Source organism: Aythya ferina, assembly GCF_964211825.1.
Source record: "Aythya ferina genome assembly, chromosome: 2".
NCBI classification, from domain to species: domain Eukaryota; kingdom Metazoa; phylum Chordata; class Aves; order Anseriformes; family Anatidae; genus Aythya; species Aythya ferina.
In genome coordinates, this window is record NC_140297.1 from 38527450 (window position 1) to 38546751 (window position 19302).

Consider the following 19302-nt stretch of genomic DNA (forward strand, 5'->3'; position numbering starts at 1 on the left):
AAGAATGATCCCCAGACATATAAACTAGTAGAGTTTCAGTTAGTTTTGCTTGTTAAAAGCAACGTTACACCAAGCTAACTCTAAAGTGTTTTGCGGTGTTGGCAGGTGCTTTCCTGACTCCTTTTCCATCACCTCCAACCTCTGTGTTTCTTTCCCAGTCAAAAAAAAAAAAAAAAAAAAAAAAAAAAAGCTTTTGGGCATACAGAAGTTTCAGAAGTTTAATCCAACACTTCTGAGTGAGGATGAATTTCACACAACCCAAGCAAAACTGCACGGTATGGTAGAAAATCAGAACCATTGCGGTTAGCGCTACAGAAGGACTATTCAAGCATTATTAACTTGAGTTCAGGTGCTTTCTGTGAGCTCAAAGAGCACTGATTCGTTACTGGAACACTTCGCCACCATGACAAACTATCATCTTTTTCTTTGACCTGATAGCATAAATAAAATCTACTGATAAAAAATGAAAATATGGAAGAGTTGAAGTCTAAGGAAATGGTTAGAACTGATTGATGACTTGAACTATGTCAAACTTTCATTATGAAACCCAAAACCACATGAAATGTCCTGTTTCCAGTTTCATTGTTAACTCAGAACTCTGCCCAGGTTCTTCTAGACTTTTTCTAAAGTTCAAAACCTTTTAAGTAAAACTGTGCATCTAATTACGGCCAAACTTGACAGGAGTCAATATTCATTGTACATAAAATACATGCAAAATGTGTGGTTTTGGTGTAAAACAAATTGAAAGTTGGTGGTTTTGGCCGAATTCACTTTTTCTTCTAGGACTTGTTCCAATCTCAAACTCAGAAGATTCCACAATAATGAAGATTAAATGAATGAGTTTTTCACAGTTCTTTTCAGGAACAATTAGCTGTTAATGTTCACAGTTCTTTTAAGTAACAAGGTACCTGTTAATATCTGGGTGCTAAAACAAAAAACGTTTATCATATTCAGTGTCACTACGATAAAGGTCATCTATACATGTATCAGTGTATGTTTAGTTTAACCGCAAACAACAGAAGGCAAAAACTAGTCACTTTAAAATGTTACTCCAAGTAACTTGTTCAAAATATTTGTCCTGATTAATAAAATAAAATAAAATAAAATAAAATAAAATAAAATAAAATAAAATAAAATAAAATAAAATAAAATAAAATAAAATAAAATAAAATAAAATAAAATAAAATAAAATAAAAACTGTAGCAAAAGTGTGCTCCAGTATTTAATGCATTTATTTGCTAAAATAACTACATTTCTAGATTTCCTACCTATCAGCTACAATGAAAATGGGCTGACATGGGTAAGAAGTTGGGAACCCACTAGAATATGACATTTTTAGGGCAAAATGCGGTTAATATTCATGACAGTTCATTTATTCTAGAACTAGAACAAAATGCCCGTGTGTAAATATATATATATATATATATATATATTTCCGAACTACATACAAACATTTGGGAGAAAAGTTTGTATTTGATGTTGACATAATAGCTGAGGAAGAAGCGTGTGGGGAAGCTGAGGCATGCACATGAAGATTCCTACCAGAGCTCCACCGGTGACAGGCGAAATAACATTTGAAATCAATTATTTTCACATTGTCCAAAAATGTCCATGTTCATTTTCTAAGGAACTCTTTTCAATATCATTCATTCCTGGCAGGTTGTATTACAAACTCCTTCCTGTAGTACAATTTTCTCTTCAAAAGTGTACGTAACATGCTCACAAGAAATTTTGAATTTTTTTATTCATGAAAAATATGGGGTGCATTCCCTATCAACTAATCTTTATTTCATAGATCGAAAAGCTCCCTGCACCATGTCCAAAAATGTGCAGCTTCAAATGTGGATGAAGCCAGGTAAAGAAATGCTCCGAACTTTTGCAGGCACAGAAAAAGAATGTTCAAATCACCTTACCCCTGCGTTTCTGAAACACAGGACAATTTCAAGAATCCCCCAGTAAGCCACCAGGAAGGAACTACACACAAAAAACTGTAAACTCACATCTGTAAACTCATCCAAGCACATGCATCAAGCTCTTTTAGAATTTTCTATATAAAAAAAAAAAAAAAGAGAGAGAAAAAAAATATATGTAGCTCTTCTTTTACATAATACCAATTGATTGTTGCTGTGGGCACGTAGCAAAGGATTATTGTCTTTTGCGTGATTTAGGCCTGTGAAAATCTTTCCATGACCAAAAGAAATTGTATGCCCAGTCCATACTGAAGTTTTTAATAAAAAGCAGTAAAGCAATCTGCTTCATTGTCAAAGGATTGAAAGAAATTTAATTAATGCCTTCGGAGGGAACGCCTATATAAGTATCACAATCACAAGAATGTGTGCATATGCATATATGAATACATATGCACAGCCATAGTCTACCCTGTTGCTTTCATGTCGTAACACTATAGGCCATGAGCAGCTAAAGGCAGAAGTGAACTCATATAATTTAAAATATCACGCTGACACAATTTTAAGGTTAAATGACACTGTGTAGTTTATGAGAAGTTTAAGTGCTATCATCACAGGATAATTTGGCCCTAGAAAAGTAAGGCAGTATAGAAATGCCAACAGACAAACAAATTAAAAATAGTAAGTTAGAAACAGAGGAAAATGAGTTTATGCCACACTAACAGAAACAAAAAGAAACAACAACAACAAAAAAAACAACCCCCCAAATGAAAAAAACACAAAGATGCATGAAAAGCAGTATGCTATGTTAGATGTTTATCTATACATAAGAGACAGGTGTCACAAAAACAAAACAAAAAAATCATGAAGCTAAAGAGAAACTTTAACTCACCAGTTTCCATCTGTTATATCTGAATTCATGCATAATTGATTATCCATGACTGGTAAGTTCTTTTTTTTCACTAGCCTAACACAGTTTTCTAAACATTATGTGTTAAATCACCACCAAAGTAAAGGGTGTTTGAGAAACCGTAAGGGCAGAATAAAAATTTTTTAATGAAAAATAACATGTCAGTTAATAATAGAGCTGACCTATGTTTAAGAGAGAAATTTTAATCATGTGCATATTAAATATTAATAACCTATTCTGTTATTGTTATAATAAGGTTAAGTAAGCTTCTCCATGCTTAAGGAAAGAGAAAAAGTAGGAATATGTAACAGTGAAAAAAAGCGCTGAGAAGCAGAGACATAAGGAAAATGTGTCAACAATAAACAAGAGGAAATGAGAAAGAAGGAAAAGATGAAGGTGGAAACTAATCTCTATGTGTCATTATGACTGCCAGAGTACTGGCAAAGAAGCAGCATCCTTTTATTTCAATTTTAATCATTTCTGAATTTTAATACCCTGCTCCTTTTGTAATTCTCCTGGCATTCCCTATATGCATCCATCCCAGCCAAAACACCAGTGTAAATTAAATGGCACGCAACCACACCACTGATGTAGCTCTCCCAGTAGAACCAATTGAGTGACCAAAAAGCAGAGAAGGTATGACTACTTTGTGTCCCCATAGACCACTGGCCAATTAAGTGACTTAATGTTCTTCAATTCCTTTAATTTTGAAAAGAAGGGCAGTGGTTAGGTAACCCAGCAATATAGAGCCATTAAAAAAAAATAAAGCAAGCCAGTAGTAATACAATAATCAGTGACCATCAGGGCCTGGAAAAATGAGTTTGCTCTCACTGGCACTAAGGAGCATCACATGATTATTTAATTACAGCTCTAATTTTTGTCTCGTGGATGGCAACATATCAACAATTAATAGGGCAAATAGAGGAGACTGCATTTTTAAAGAGACAGAACCTATATGAAATACTGTTTAGAAATGCAATTTATCAGACAGTATAATGTGTCTTAAGGCATATCTTTCATCATGCCACACAAATAAAAAAGTTCTAGCAGTTTAATTTGCTGGCATGGCATCTAGGAAATTCTTCTGGAGTCCTTAGAAAATAATAACTGCATCTATGCATATCCTAATAGTCATTTTAATTGGTAATGCAGAAGTCAGTTTCTCATAGGACATGCAATCCAAATAAACTAGTGGAATCACAAGTTTTAAATCCAAAAATGTTATTACATAATTATTACATCCTTTATCTTAAAAAGATGATAACAAAATCCTTCAGGAATGGCCAAAAGGATTATGGTATTCAGCAAGTCAAATGAAGAAGAAAAGAAAGAAAAAGAAACCCAATACAGTAGAATCAAGGGGACAGAGATTGATTTTGGTTGATTGATTTCACCGTGAGATTTTCTTATAAAGAGTACTGAAATGAGGGGTCCTACTCCAATATTGTGGTATTCCTGAACAATAATTCTACTTAAGAAGAAAAAAAAGAAAAACCTGAAAGAGGACCTGCACCTGATCAATTGGAAAGATCTGCTCTGAAGGGGTTAGATGCAGTTCCCATTGTGCCCAGTCCTGCAAATGACCAAAGTGCAGAATGAGAACTACGGGCACAGCTCAGCACCCTACACATGCTGCACAATTACCGGAATCTGCAAATATAGCACAAGGAAAACTCTCATTTAACTGATCTTCCTTGCAAACAAACTCCCTATTCCACAGCCGTGCACGGACCAAGTTATGAATTCCAGAGATTTACATTTTCCACAACACATATCAGACAATATTGAATAACTGACACAGGGAAAGCAAGCTCTAAATTTCCTTCAAACATTAAGCTGTACATATGAAAACCCTACCTAACTACTCTTACTTTTTTTTGAATCTTCTGTCTCAATATGCAAGTTAAACATGCTTTTTCATTTGATGATCTGTAATCTATCCTTTGAACAAGCAAAGAAATGCTGGCTTTCAGCTCTCGCACAGGAAAAAAAAAAGAAAAAAAACAAACCAAAACCGCTGTTAAACAGCCGTTCAAGTATTACTGTAAAAAGAAAAGTAATGAGAGAAGAAATATTTTTACAATGAATGCCCCATTCCTCCTGAAAATTGTCTAAAATTAAGTTGTTTTGATTGAAGACATGAACATTCTGGATTGGAGATCTTAATCTATAATCTTAAAAAGAAAGCTGGCAAGCAAGAGCTTGTATGTAGAAGTATATATCATTCTTTTTATGCACTGGTTACTATACAGATAACATGTCTCACAAAGACTGTAATTAAATGTCTAGTGCAGAAGTAACACTAAAAAGCATACAGTATTATTATATTACAATGAATCCTTAGAAGCTAAAACTGTCATTTTTAAAGTTTTAAGATGCCTCTAATTATTCTCAAGATTTTTTACATTTATCAAGGAAGCCCACCTATGATGAAAAGCATTAATGATTTAAAGTCATTCTAATACAGCTCTACAAAAAAATAAATAAATAATAATTTAATCTTTGATTATAAACATTGTAAAACTCACTCTGAAATTTCTCCCCACATTTTTTTTTCCCTTTAGTTCCTCTCTGAGTTTGCATGCATGCACAGTCTCGCACGCTCTCCACTCCTCTCTGTCTTTTATTTGATGCGTTAAAATTGGGAATACTTAGGGCATATTTAGAATTTTTATTCTGTTTATGGCAAATGTTTTTCATTACAACTAGACATATTCTAAGCGAAGTTACTGAAAAGGAAATACCTTTGTCAAACCTTTGCATGTGGGCTGGAGTTCAGAGCAGCAATTCTTTGTACTTGTGCTGTAAAAATGTCTTCCATTCTGGGACCGATTTACAAATATAAAGAATTAATTAATATTTCAGTGATATATGAAATGTATATATTGCTAATTCCAAAGAGGGGTAAATAAACCAGAGGCGTATTTAGGCCACATTTACAGAGAGATTGTGTGCTGCAGCTTCCTCTTCTTTCATACAAAGTTACGAGTGCTTTGGCACTCACAGGCTCATGACATAAAGGGCTGCAAATGTGCCATGGTCAGTGCTTTACCAAGACCACACACCTTGTCAGTGTCAGAACTGAAAGCAAGACCAGGACTCCAGACACCAGAAAAGGTTACGAGACAGTCCTCCAGGTATACATGATCCCACTGCATCACCACTTATACCGAGCAGCAAGTGGAACGACGCACAAACGATTGCTGCTGGCCAAATAAATCCTGTCAGAGCAGGATCCTGGGAAGATGAGGTGCATTCTAGGTTTAAAGCACCTCCCTCATCTCCTCAGGTCATATCATGTCATAATGTGCCAAGGGAAAGAGATAAAGCAGATAGTGGCTGGGAGTTATGCAAGGCCAACACAGCTGATAGACGTGGCCCATCCTGAAGCTTTGTTCCCAGGTGCAGTTCAGGTGACTGAGGTCCACCTGCACACATGCAGATTCTTCTGCCCATCCAGCCTGCAGTTCATACCAGAAAAGCAGGAGATGGCTCGAGCTAACTCCTGTGAACCCACAGATGTGGAAAAGCATTTCCAATGCTGTTTTACAGCAGCTTAAGGACAGGAGCAGGCCCACGCTCCGGTGAGAGGAGGCCTTCTTACAGCCTGTGCCAATCCTGGCATACACCAATGCCCACAGTCTTGCTGAAAAACTGAGATCACATTATATTGGCATTATAAATGAATAGGAAAAAGGTGACTCTGGCATAAATGTTGTATAGTAAATGCTAGTGTGTCCCTCAGCCCGTTTGAACACCTAACACTGATCCTGTCAAAACCAAAACCGTCAAAACAAAGGTCTACGGACCTCCACACAGATCCACAAGTGTGCATGAGAGGAAAGTCAGGCCCAGCAAGTTTAAAAACAGATATTTACAATTCAGACAGTGCCTGAGGTATGTAACTATGCTCCACTCCCGTACTTTGCTGGTGCTACGCTATTCCTACTATACTATACCAGATTATGCAGATCAAGGGTAGATTACAGTTGGCATAGGGTACAAGGACATGTGAACAAGATCAGGACTGGCAAAACCATGTAAAATTAATCTCTACCTGGATTTATACTTATTGAGAGCATGCAGTGCAGGAACCATTAGAAAGTCAACATTTGCAAAGCAGCAAGCAGATATCAATTAAGCAATAAAGTGTCAGTGATACTGTGGTGAAGTTAGATGCCACAGGATGGCAAATGTTAGAAAACACCTACATTTTAGAAGGCACCATTATATCATATCCTTTTTGAAGTAACAGTTACAAATTGTGGTCAGGTACTGTTGAGAGCTTGTGATACCAGTACCACTTCCATGGGAGCTGGCATATGAGCTAACTTAATGCTAGATTTTATAATTTACAGAATGGTAGAGAAAAATATACTTCATGGGTAAAGATTATTAATGGAACCCTCTGGCAGAAAATTTAAGGGTGCTTTCCGTAAATTGTGAGTTACTCTACCTGCAGTTATCTCCAGTTGAAGAGCCAGCGACTTGCACTTGTTAGTCCAAGATAAAAAGTAACATCAATGGGGTTTTCTGACATGGACTTTATAAAGTTGCAAAATTTCAGTATAACAAGCAATAAGAACTGTAAGTTACTCTTTAACCATCAAACTGTTTTACTTTTTTTTTTTTTTTTTTTTTTTTTTTTTTTTTTAGAATCGGTGGCAACTTTGTGACAACTAAAGTTTAAAAAATGCACTTGATTGCATAGTGACAGATTTGCAGAACATTTTTCATCACACACACATATGTGCTTTCAGTTATTAATAAAATGCTTCTGCCCTTAATCTGCCGTTGCCTGAATATACAATTTCAGTGACTTGGATAGACAAATACTGTTAAGGAATTCTGTTTTCCCTGTTTGAGATGCAATTCAAATACACCAAGCAAAACTAAATGCTGTGTCTTTAAAACTGGCTCCTGCATGCCACAGAAAGGAATACTGATTCACTTTTCTACAGAGTTTCCCTTGGAGTGGAATGATAAGGAAACTTTCTTTTCTTCCCCTGCCCTTCTTTTCTTTTCCCCTCATTTCAAGCGAGGAAGAGTCAGCTACCCTAGATAACATCACAGGTAGATATTAAAATGGAGACAGACATTATTTAGTGGCAACAGGAATACACATACATGCACCAACCTATAAACTGGTGTTTACTTCAGGAAAGTAAGTCATATTTTTCCTCTGATTGCTGTGCTGTCAGTTTAATGCAGCGTAAATAAACAGTAGGGGCATGATAGCTTTAAGTAGAAAGTGTTCATTCCACAAGAGGAGCAGATTACTGAAGCCTGATGCCTATAATGGCAAAAGCAGAACTCCCATTTTACCTGAAAATATAGCCTCCCGTGCTAAGAGACTTGTGGCTTTTCTATTAAATTAATTTGTCAGAATTCTATGAAAAATATTATGTACTCAAAGAACTTTACCAAAAACATTCATTTTTGTAGCCCTCGACTTGAACCATTTGAAAAAACAAAAGCCAATCACTCCTCTGTAATTTCATCATCCCATTGCTCTAAATGAAAGCTTTATATAATCAACCTAATCTAACAGAAAATAAAATGATATATAGAATTGCCTATACTTTGAGTTATTTTGTTCTTATAAATATATTCCCTGACTGAAAGTAAAAAAATTCCCCTTTGGAAAAAGCAATGATTTCTGAGAAGATTGTATATACACTCTACATCTATTAACATAAATTATAAGAAAGTAAAATGTTCCAGATGTGTTTAAACTGTTGTGGAAGGAAAGTTTGTGGCTTCAGTGGATATATATTAAATATATCTAGAGAGAGCAATGGCAGTTATGTACAAGAAGGCAATAAAATGCTTCACTAGTATCTACGTTAAAATAGCGTAGTTCCTAGAAATGTGACCAAAACATTTCATAAGTCATGTTCGCTCCATTTTTAATTCAGAAATCTACTTTAAATATAAATTTTCTATATGATGCAGTCTATTTTATTAATAAAGTAATGACCTTGATTTTTTTTTCCAAAACAGAGCTGGAAGCATTAAGAAGGTCTTTGAATTTATCCGACAATTTCTATATAAAATATAAGTGATAATAAAAAGGTGGCATCACTTCCAAAATTGTAGTCGATACAATTAAAAGATTTATGTTATTATAATTATTATTATTGTTATTATTATTATTACTGTTTTTCAGGAACACCAGACTTCAGCTGAACATCTTCTAAACTGCAGTCGTCCCCATTTAAAACCCCTGTCCACCCTGAACCTGCAACATAGGGCATATCAGCGCCCATGCAGGACTTTCCTACTCTGGGAAGGTTTCGTGTCCTCATCCCCCGTGGGACTGGTGGCCGCAGTCGGTGCTACTGGGCTGCTGGCAGGGCCGCAGGCAGCGCTGGCCTCTCTGCTCTCGCCTGGGAAGCGCAGCAGCAGAAGGCAGGTGCTCATCAGCTGACCCGCGGGGCCTACGCCGTGCACCAGAAAAGATGCCCTGCTCAGATCTGGGGCTTTTGTGGCAGACCCTCTCCACTCCTCTGTCTAGCAAAGCAGCGCATCCCATCAGCGAGTTATGGACTGACTCTGTCTGCTTTACAGGGCAGCAGGTTCGGATCGGTGCGCACTGCTAAAATAACAGGAGAGGAGAAACTGGGAGTCACTTTCCTATTTAAAGTATTAGCAGCAAAGAATGTAAAAAGGAAACAGCTAGATTTTCAAAGTGTATGCACAAAAAGGATTCCATTTAAATATTTTTTGTTCCAGTAAACTCTTTTGCATACAAAGGACTTATTTATTACATATTTGAACTTGTGGGAAAAAGGGAAGGAATGCACTGACTCCTGAAATAACTCTGCAGTCTTTTTGGAGACTTCACTTTTCTGTCCTCTTGTTCTAGTCAGAACAGTTTTATTCCAGGGCCGGAGGAATTCCTGGGGGTCAGTTTTTTCTTTTCCACTAGCTGTTTGTATTCACGAGTGGGCATACACAGCACGCTAGCCCATGATTTTAATTTTTCTTCTATGTGCGCGTGCTAGCTGTTTAGATGCACGCCTGGAAGTGAACACGTTACATTTTCTGCTTGCTCATTTTGCTACCTACCCTATGTTATTACACATTTCTGCGCAAACCATTGCTTCGACCTGAAAAGCAAGGTAATACCAATAACAATCGCAAAGACAGAATGAATTAGAAAATGAGTGCATGTACAAATGCATTAAAGAGCATATAGGAACATGGGACTGATAAGAGCACTCAAATTCTACAGATAGTGCTGCAGAGTCAGAAGGAGATACAAATTGCAGAGAACACCCTACGTTCACGTCTTTACACTCCCCGCTTACTGTCTCAAGTTGTTTTTGAATAGTGCGCCTGATTTGACACATTTCTATCTGGCGATTGTGCTGAATGCTTGAAGAGATAGTGAAATATCCAAGCATTCCTTGTGCTAACTACAGTTGAAATTTTACACTTATTGTAACCTTTTCTAACAATGTGAGAAAAACAGAGTAAATATATTAAATTTGTTTCACAACAGATGCTTAGGTTGTTAATATTTAAGATGCCTATTCATGCTATTCCTGTCTGCACATTTGTCAAAAATGTAAGCTTGAATGCTAATGTTTGCCAGCAGACAGCAGACAAATATATGAACGCACTATACCAAAATAATAGAGAGTAGAAATAAGGGACCGCTGCTGACTCACGCCCGGACCAGAAGGCAAGGGCACTGCCCGCCCGGGCCCCTTGGAGGCTCTGGATCCGAATTTGTGAATTATTTTCCCAGTCGCGCTGCGCTCACTTGGGCTGACTACGAGCAGCGGAGAGCTTTCGTCATTTTCAGCTCACTCCAGCTTCCGAAAGCTGGTGCGAAGTGTTTCATCTAACTTGCATTTTAGAGAAGTTTCTCTCGCGGTCCCAGAAGCCTGGGGACAGGCAGGGGGCAACTCCGGACCTGGCAGGTGCCTGCCTGGCAGGAGCGCTCCCGGGGGCAGCGAGCGGAGCCGGCGACAAAAGGAGGACGGTTTGCGCAAAACCTCAGGGGCCGGCTTTGGAGACGGAGGGAAAAAAAAAAAAGAAAGAAAAATAATAATAATAAAAAAAGAAAAAATCCCGGAGCGCGGCGACGAGCCCCTGGCATCGGTCCCCGGAGCGCCGGGTGGCCGCCGGGGGGTCCGGGGAGCTCCGCAGCTCGGGGGGCGCCCGGCCCCGCGCAACCCCCGCGCCCCGCAGCCCCCCCGTTCCCTCCAGCTCCCCCCTCCCCGCCACTCCTCCCGACCCTGCGCTTCGCCCCGCTCTCCCCCGCCGTCGGGGCTGCCGCGAGGAGCGCGGGGAAGAAGTTTGCCAAAGTTTCAGATTTTTTTTCTTTTTTTTTTTTTTTTCCTTTTTTTTTTTTTTTTTTTTTCTTTTCCCTCCCCGCTCCTTGCGCCTCGCCGCGGGGGCGGCGGGCAGGGGAGCGGGGCGGGCGGCCGGCAGCTCGCCGGCTGCAGGTGTGTGAGAAAGCGCCCGTCGGGAGGCTCCGCAGGCTGCAGCGCCGCACGGAGCCCCCTCCGGCCCGCACCCCCGGACCCCCCCACGCCCCGTCCCCCCGCCCTCTCTGCCGGGTGGGCTCCGTAGAGCACCGCGGCGGTGCCCCAGGCGCGGCCCCGTCCGTCCCCCCCCCCCCGTGCCCGTGGAGCGCCGCCGAAGGAGCGGGAGCGACTCACTCATGGGAGCGCGGCGGGCGAGGCCGGCGACACCTCCGGCTTCCGAGGCGCCGGCGAAGTTAATTGCACTGAAGTTCAAGTTGTCTTTTCACCCATCAGGAGTGGGCGTTTAAAGGAAGGAGAGCGAGGAGGAGGAGGGGGAGGGGGGAGGGGGGAGAGTCGCTCTCGCTCTCGCTCGCTCTCGCACACACGCACGCACACGCACGCACACACACACACACACACACGGAGGCACAGACCGCCAGCCACACGCACAGACAGACACACGGACACACACGCACACAGCCACACGCGCGCACCCGCCCGCTCGGCTCCGCTCCCGAGCTGCCTCAGCAAGGAGGAGCCCGGACGGAAACCACCAGGGCAGCAAGGTACCGGCGTGGGGCAGCCCTGCCCGTGCGTCTGCGTGTCTGTCTGTCTGGGCGTCTGCCTGCGGCCCCCCCTCACCTCCCCGGTCCCCCCCCCACCCCCTCCTTCCTCCGGTCCCCCCGGGCGGGGAGGTGCGCGCTGCCCCCGGGGAGGGGGTGGCGGTGCCGTCGGGGCAGCGCGGCCGAGGGAGGCCGGGGGGGTCCCCGCCTGCTGCCTCCCTCTCTGATGGGGGCGGCGATGGGAAGCGGCGGAGGGGGGGGGGGGTGGGCAACCGAGCGGCGGCTGCGTGTCTGTGTGTGTGTTTGTGTGTGTGTGCCGCCTCCCGCCGAGCAGGGAGTCAGGTGGGACACACGCGCGCACACACACACACACACACACACACACAGAGCCCCCCCCTCCGCCCCCGCCTTCCCGGCCCCCTCCCCTTCCCTCCAGCCTGCCCCCGATCTTTTATTTCCACACCTGCCTTTCCCGGCCCCTGTCGGGCAGCGAGCGCCCCTCGGCCCCCAGCGGTTCAGGCAGCACCGGGGCCGGGGTCGGGGCCGGCCGGGCAGGGGGTGCGCAGCCCCCCGGGGGTCGCCGCTCGCCCGCCGCCGCCCCGTCGGGACCGGGAGCAGAGCCGGGTCCAGCCGCGCCGCGTGGTTTTGGGAGCCACGCATCGCCCCCCGCGGTGGTGTCCGCTGCAGTGTCACCTGGCACCCTGTGCCCCTCGGCACCGCTCCTTCGGAACTGGCTTTGTGCGTGTAACTTCTCCTCGGGGAGGGACTTTTTCTCTGTTCTTTTGTTTTTAAGACCCTTCTTTCCCATCTTCGCTGCTGCACGGTTTGGATATGGAGTTCCTGGAAAGTGAACCTGGCAATGAGTGCAGGTTTCCCTGAAAGCCGAGGCTGCTTCTTATTCCCTAAGAGATTGAGAAGAGAGGGGACCCTGGATGTCAGCCCATCTCCTTTTTTTTTTTTTTAAAAAAAAAAAAAAGACTTTGAGGCACATTACCTCTTCCAGCTCTGGGAACTAGCAGCTACAATTCCTGTAGACACCTTTGTGTGTCTCAGAAACAAGACCAAGACCACAGAGTTGATATATCAATGCTTTTCTCAGTTAACCTGTGCTGCACTCTTCTATTAATTGGTATTAGCAACTGCAACCTTGTAATGCAGTTATTGAATAATCATTAATCAGTGGAGGATACACAAGCCCAAAGGTTAATAATAAGAACAACAATTAATAATATTGACCTTGCCAGCAGGGAGAATTTTTTTTTTCAGTTATTAAGAGGCACTCCCATTTATACGAGGTACAGTGAGGTGAATTTGGCCCTGGTATGTTGAGTACCAAACTACTGCAGGAAGCCCAGAAATGAATTCACACCATTATCTCCACGTTACCGGGCCTCTGACTTTTTCTCCCTTTAAAATGTATCAAGCACTACCCTCATTTTAAATAGAAATGCTAAGTCTTTAATCAATTCTGACATTTCCACTAGAAAATAACATCTAGCTCTCTTACACAGATAAAAATTTATTTGCCTGCAGCTGGTTTGTTGTACTGTTTTGGACCTATTCCTTTCTCAGAGAGGACTTAGCTTTTTATAGTCTCTAGGTACCATGGGGTAATAAACAGAAAGTCAGTACAAAGGGGACGTTCACACTTTTACAGGCATAACTATCCACTCCCTAGAGCTGCCTCCTCGCAGAGCTTCTCTGCCTGCCTGCCTGCCTAACTGGCATGCTTCTATTGTCAAAGACCCATCTCCTTTATTTGTATCCCACTCTCCCGACTGGCTGGTCAGTGAATCCTAATAATAATCATGTTTCATGTCTCAGAAATCTAATAATCAAGTTACTCACTCTTATAAATTGCAGCTAAGCTGTTTGGGTTAGTCGTGTTATCCCCACTTTAAAGACAGGGAAACTGAAGCAGGAAAATTAACACATTTGCCTGAGGCCACACATGGATGTAAGAGTAGATCCAGGACTGGAACTGAATTCTGTATTTAGACCATGCTCCCTCTTAAAGATTCTGAAGCAAGCTGTGGAAAATGCTTCTTTAAGAAAGAACTGTAATATAAACCTTATTTTTCATTGATTTTGTATGTTAATCAGATTACACACTTTAAAAAAAGTGTGTATGTGTGTGTATATATATATATATACATGTATATATAAATATCACGTTTCCCTTTCTGAATACAAGATTTATTCAGCTTTTAAAAAAGTGTAGTGATACCTTTCAACTACATGGTCAGGCTGTTCACTTTGGAAACAAGAAACATTTAATATGAGATTGTGAGCGGTAATGGGAACAGAATTGCTCGTTATTAGGTTATTGTAAACAATATTCACTGGATGTTATGGAGTAGTTATAGCCCAACGTAATATAATGAGTTCAGCATTAGTATAGATAAGGTGCTGTTACTTACCTAGTGTGCATTGGTTTTCACCATAATTCTCCTTCGGTGCTTTCAGTATCAAAATACTTAGTATGGGTTTAAGCGCTGAAGAACGTGTATGTGGAGGCAACCATATACTGTGAGAGTTAGGATTTATATCATTAAGCAGTGAATTTTACAGAGTTGTGTCATTCATGTCAATGAAGCAAGAAGTATATTGCCTGCCCTTTAGCTGTGGCATGTCATCAAAGCTGTATTATGGTATGACTGAGCGCAGATGGCATGCCTAAAAAGCAGGTGTACAATATAACTTTCCTATTACTGACACGTAGATATTTCCTCTTCCTCAGTGTCCATCTCCAGATGTTTCCTTGCCCAACCTTCTACAGGAACTATAGAAAGTCCTGCTCATCCTGCTTGTCTCTGAAGTCTGAATTTGTACAGTCAAAGTCTATACAGAATACATGTATATGCTCATACATATTTTTGTTTTTATACTGACAGCTCCATTCTGATTTTTTTTTGTGTTTTTTTTTTTTTTTTTTTTTCAGAGTCCTGATTTCAGGGAAGTGAGTGCAGATCATTCAAAGAATCACTCTCCAATGCCATTAGCATTACCTGCCAAAAATGAAAGTGGCATATGAATCACAATAATTCACTCATGATTTTGTGGATATAGAGCCTGCCAAGGAACATCAGAAATTCACATGTTGTTCCTGAGTTTTCTGGACTTTGAACAGTGGTAAAAGTAAATTTATCCAAAGACCATCTTGTTGATGAACCACCCTATATGAACCACAAACATAACATATTAAGAGAAAGACAATATTAACTGAAAATATGAATGTCCAGATGTTTATCTTTAAAGCAAGGTGGTGAAATTGGTGAACCAGAAGACTGAAACTATGTCAGAAGCCTTTCCTGAGGTGCCCCTTGTTGAAGTGTTACTGTGACATAATGATTTGGAAATATGCTTTTGTGTGAGAAGAGCTATCAGATCCTCTGGGAAATATTGCAGATACTTTCCAGTTCCTTTCAGACATGCAAATACATTAATGTTTAGACATGAGTAGAGAGTAGAGGTGGGGAGTAGAGTAGAGCAGGGAGTGGAGTGGTGTGGGGTTAATGTCTCTGCATATATCACAGAACCAAATAAATACTTTTTTTTTTTTTTTTTTTCTGAATCTGATGTTAGTGGGGGCTTGGAATAAAATGGTCATTATTAAGAAGAAATACTGCATAAATGTGTGCATACTTGAGAGTTATGTTGACCCATGGCTGATAGAGAAGACCATCTCCTGCCTGTTATTACAGATGATCGTCAGATCAACAGAACTCTCAGTAATGCTCAAATACTTGTGTCATCCCCAAGTAGCACACACCTTATAAAGTATGGCTTATTTCCAGCTCATAGTGTACAGCTACAGTTATAGCACTGAAAAACACTGCATTCTACCTAGCACTTCTTATGATTCCTTGCTTTCTTCATGATTTGCTTCAAATTGAGCACATCAGAAACTTTTTTTTTTTTTTTTCCCTAAGAAGCTACAAGAATGGTAGCCTATGTATTGTAACATATTCATACAATTGTGAAACAGAGCAAAAAGACTGCTCACTAGCAAGGTCTGTCTGTAACTGTCTCAGCAGCTTAATGAAATGTTAAGACTTGGTTTGAGCAACTGTTCTCCAACAACCAATATTAGCATTATCTGTTGTAGATGAAAATGTCAGTAAAAAAATACAACCATTCTGGAGAGGCCTTCCATGCATATTTTAAATGCAAGTGGCCATTATCAGCTTTATCAGAACCATATCTGATGTCTGATATCACTGGTGGCTCAGTGGAAGAGATCCGGATGACTTTTTTTCTGAATATGGCAGCTACTTCAGAGTATTTCTGCAGTCTTCTGTTATCTCACTATCTGTTGGCTAGAAACCAATCACCTGAACTTAGACCTATGTCACCTCACTACCTGAATGCCTCTTCTAAAAAATTGTTCACTGAAAAGTGCATCATGTCAATAACAAATTCATCTGTCCTTCTCCAGACTGGCTTGAGTTTCCTCCAGTCATTCACTGAAGGTTCTTTTTCCAAGCCTTGATGCTACACAGTACCTCAATCCATTCAGCTTCTCTTCAAGATGGTAACTACTTTCCGCTCCACTTTCTGCTGCAGAAGATCTTTTGATTACCTAAGAAAGTAAATTGCATCCTGTAGATTTCCTCTTATAACTTCTGCTTTACAGAAGAAAAGATCAACTTGTGGCAGATGCGTCAACAACGTCAGACTCACTTCTCTGTTGTCTGATTGCCCTCTCCACCTTCTGTTGATCTGAAACTTTCATTTTGGAAAGGATTGAAGGGTTGTATTAATATTTGTGTTAACCACTTTTTCCTGCACATTGTCTGTTCCTTCCCCTTGGCGTCTGGCTTGTCTTGGCTGCTTTTAAAAACTCTGTTGCCTCTAGTGAGGGACTACCAGATTAGACCAGTGAAGAGAAACCAGGTGACTGTCTACTTTTACAAATATAGGTTGTGTATAATAAATTCAGGTTTTACATCTAAGCAAATTAAATCATCATATGATTCTGACTACATGCATTTTTTATCAAATATGGCATATATTTCACAAATTATATTTAACATACGCATGTTGCTATTCTGAATACCTAACTAGGAGTTACAAGGTGTGCCATTAGGTCTTAGTAAATGGGTTTATGGAACCAGAAGAAATAAGATAAAATCATCTCTTTTTCTTGCATTCCTGACAAGTCCAGTGAAAGGCCTTTTCCTGCTCCATAGATGGCAACATAAACACCTCACCACAGATCTGATTAGAGATACAAGTACATTTTGTTATTAGAAATTTAGAGAATTTATAAAGGCCTAAGCAGAAACTGCACACAATAAGGAAGTTTTAAAGCAATGTCTTTGGTCCAGAGTTTACCACATCTAGTCAGTAAGGTTTCTTCTAATGTTTCCTCTAATATTTCTTTCATGTAGTGGAAGGCATTAGTTACAATGTCAGAATAAACACGTTACTTCTGCAAAAAATATGTTTTAACCTCAGGAATATTGCAACATGAAATTAGGATTTAGCACAGTTCTCCCTTTGTGGTTTATCTACAGACAGGACAGTTTTAGTGTAAAGCCCTAAACCTTGCAAGATGATTCCCAGCCAGAGGTACACCATACCTTGAACATCAATCCGTCAGCTGAGCACCAACAAGGATTATCCTGTGAAGGTAACAACTCAGTGCTTTCAATGTTAACTGTCCTCAACAACTGTTTTTCCTTTCCTTCCTTCCTTCCTTCCTTCCTTCCTTCCTTCCTTCCTTCCTTCCTTCCTTCCTTCCTTCCTTCCTTCCTTCCTTCCTTCCTTCCTTCCTTCCTTCCTTCCTTCCTTCCTTCCTTCCTTCCTTCCTTCCTTCCTTCCTTCCTTCCTTCCTTCCTTCCTTCCTTCCTTCCTTCCTTCCTTCCTTCCTTCCTTCCTTCCTTCCTTCCTTCCTTCCTTCCTTCCTTCCTTTCTTTCTTTCTTTCTTTCTTTCTTTCTTTCTTTCTTTCTTTCTTTCTTTCTTTCTTTCTTTCTTTCTTTCTTTCTTTCTTTCTTTCTTTCTTTTTCTTTCTTTCTTTCTTTTTCTTTCTTTCTCTCTCTCTCTCTCTCTCTCTCTCTCCTCTCTCTCTCTTTCTCTCTCTCTCCCTCTCTCTCTCCCCCTCTCCTCTCTCTCCCTCTCTTCTCTCTCTCTCTCTCTCTCTCTCTCTTTCTCTCTTTCTCTCTCTCTCTCTCTTTCTCTCATAAATAAACAGATACTTTGGTGAGCACAAAGATGTCTCTGTCAATACTTACATTTTGGTCTAGGTGTTGTGAAATGTGTGACTCGGGTGGAATTTAAACATGTGAACAAACAGTTGTGATTCCAAAAATTTCTGCTGGGCAGTTGCTTAAACCTCAAAGCAGTATGTTTGTCTTCGTGGTTCAGGCCTTGGAGTTAGTTCCTTTTCCACCTGCAACTCTCAAGCTGCCTGCTCATGCAGGGACCTCAGGACCTCAGCTCCATGGCATTTCATTTCTCTACCCAGGTTGCTTTGTTGGCTTGACCTCCTGGCCCCTCCTGGAGCGTTCTCCAGACTGTCTGGCATGACAGGATCAGGGTCACTCTGGTAGTGATGGCACTTACTCCTAGAAGACATTACTCCCCCCCCCCCCCCCTTTTGGGGTGTTGGATTCGGGGGAGGAGGTGTTTTGTGCATTCCACAACAATTTATGATAGAGAAGATAGACATAATCCCAGGAAAACTCAGTGTGTTCCCCAACCCTGGGAATAATTTAAACATTAGATTATGATCTAAGGAATCCTGAATTTGTTTGTGCTCAAGGGCACCATTTCAGCAGAAGGGTCGAGATTGCCTGTTCTAAAATAACCATCAGCCTGATGGTCAGAGTCCTCCCTTGGGGGAAAGGAGTGTGAGCTGGGGCCTTTCAGGGCAGGAGCGATGAATCCCGTGATTGTGTGAGCGCTCTAATCACAGAGTCGTTATACAGAGGGAGATGGCAAGACAGCTTCTCCTCTAGCTATGTTTTAATAAAACATAAGTTTTGAAGGAAAGATCACAGGAACCTATTTTCATAAAAAGAATCAGGGTGTAGATACTGAGTGGATGGAGGCATCTCTCAGACAGCCCTGGGTAGAGCCCTGTCTTTACAGGTAGCCCTCAGGTAAAGACCTGGCTTTAAAGGGAGGCAGGATTTTTAATCTGGGACAAACCTCCATGTTTCTTCCCTGTTATTTCCAGCCAGTTTATGCTGGGGTCAAGGCACAATGTGCTGCCTGTTTTCCAGGCTGCTTGTCTCGCTTTATGCCCACCACTTTAAAAACAAGGTTCTGGATATCTGATAGGGGACTTAGATGCTGGAGCACCAAGGTTTTGGAGTGCCAGAATATTTTATTGGATTAGACCATAAACTATATAAATCAGTACCTCTTTATTCATAGCAGTTGGTTTCATATGAACACCAGTACTTAGTATCTGCTGATAGCTGTTCTCTCAGCA

The 19302-nt window shown here is 41.1% G+C and overlaps 1 protein-coding gene and 1 long non-coding RNA gene across 12 annotated transcripts in view; one reads left to right on the forward strand and one right to left on the reverse strand.

Moving 5' to 3' along the window:
• SATB1 (SATB homeobox 1) overlaps positions 1-11624 on the reverse strand; it is a 93436-nt gene extending 81812 nt beyond the window's left edge. For 4 of the 5 annotated variants that reach the window (XM_084509918.1, XM_084509927.1, XM_084509926.1 and 1 more), the window contains exon 1: positions 11493-11624. The gene's annotated coding sequence lies outside the window, so the exon portion shown is untranslated. Of the gene's footprint in view, positions 1-5345; positions 5359-11492 lie in introns of those variants that run through there. The other variant, XM_084509925.1, reaches the window with a different exon arrangement.
• Positions 11625-11650: 26 nt separating this feature from the next.
• LOC311431928 overlaps positions 11651-19302 on the forward strand; it is a 31969-nt gene continuing 24317 nt past the window's right edge. For 2 of the 7 annotated variants that reach the window (XR_014689709.1, XR_014689710.1), the window contains exons 1-2: positions 11656-11863; positions 14802-17495. This is a non-coding gene — a long non-coding RNA (uncharacterized lncRNA). Of the gene's footprint in view, positions 11864-14801; positions 17496-19302 lie in introns of all 7 variants that reach the window. The other 5 variants (XR_014689711.1, XR_014689712.1, XR_014689708.1 and 2 more) reach the window with 4 other exon arrangements.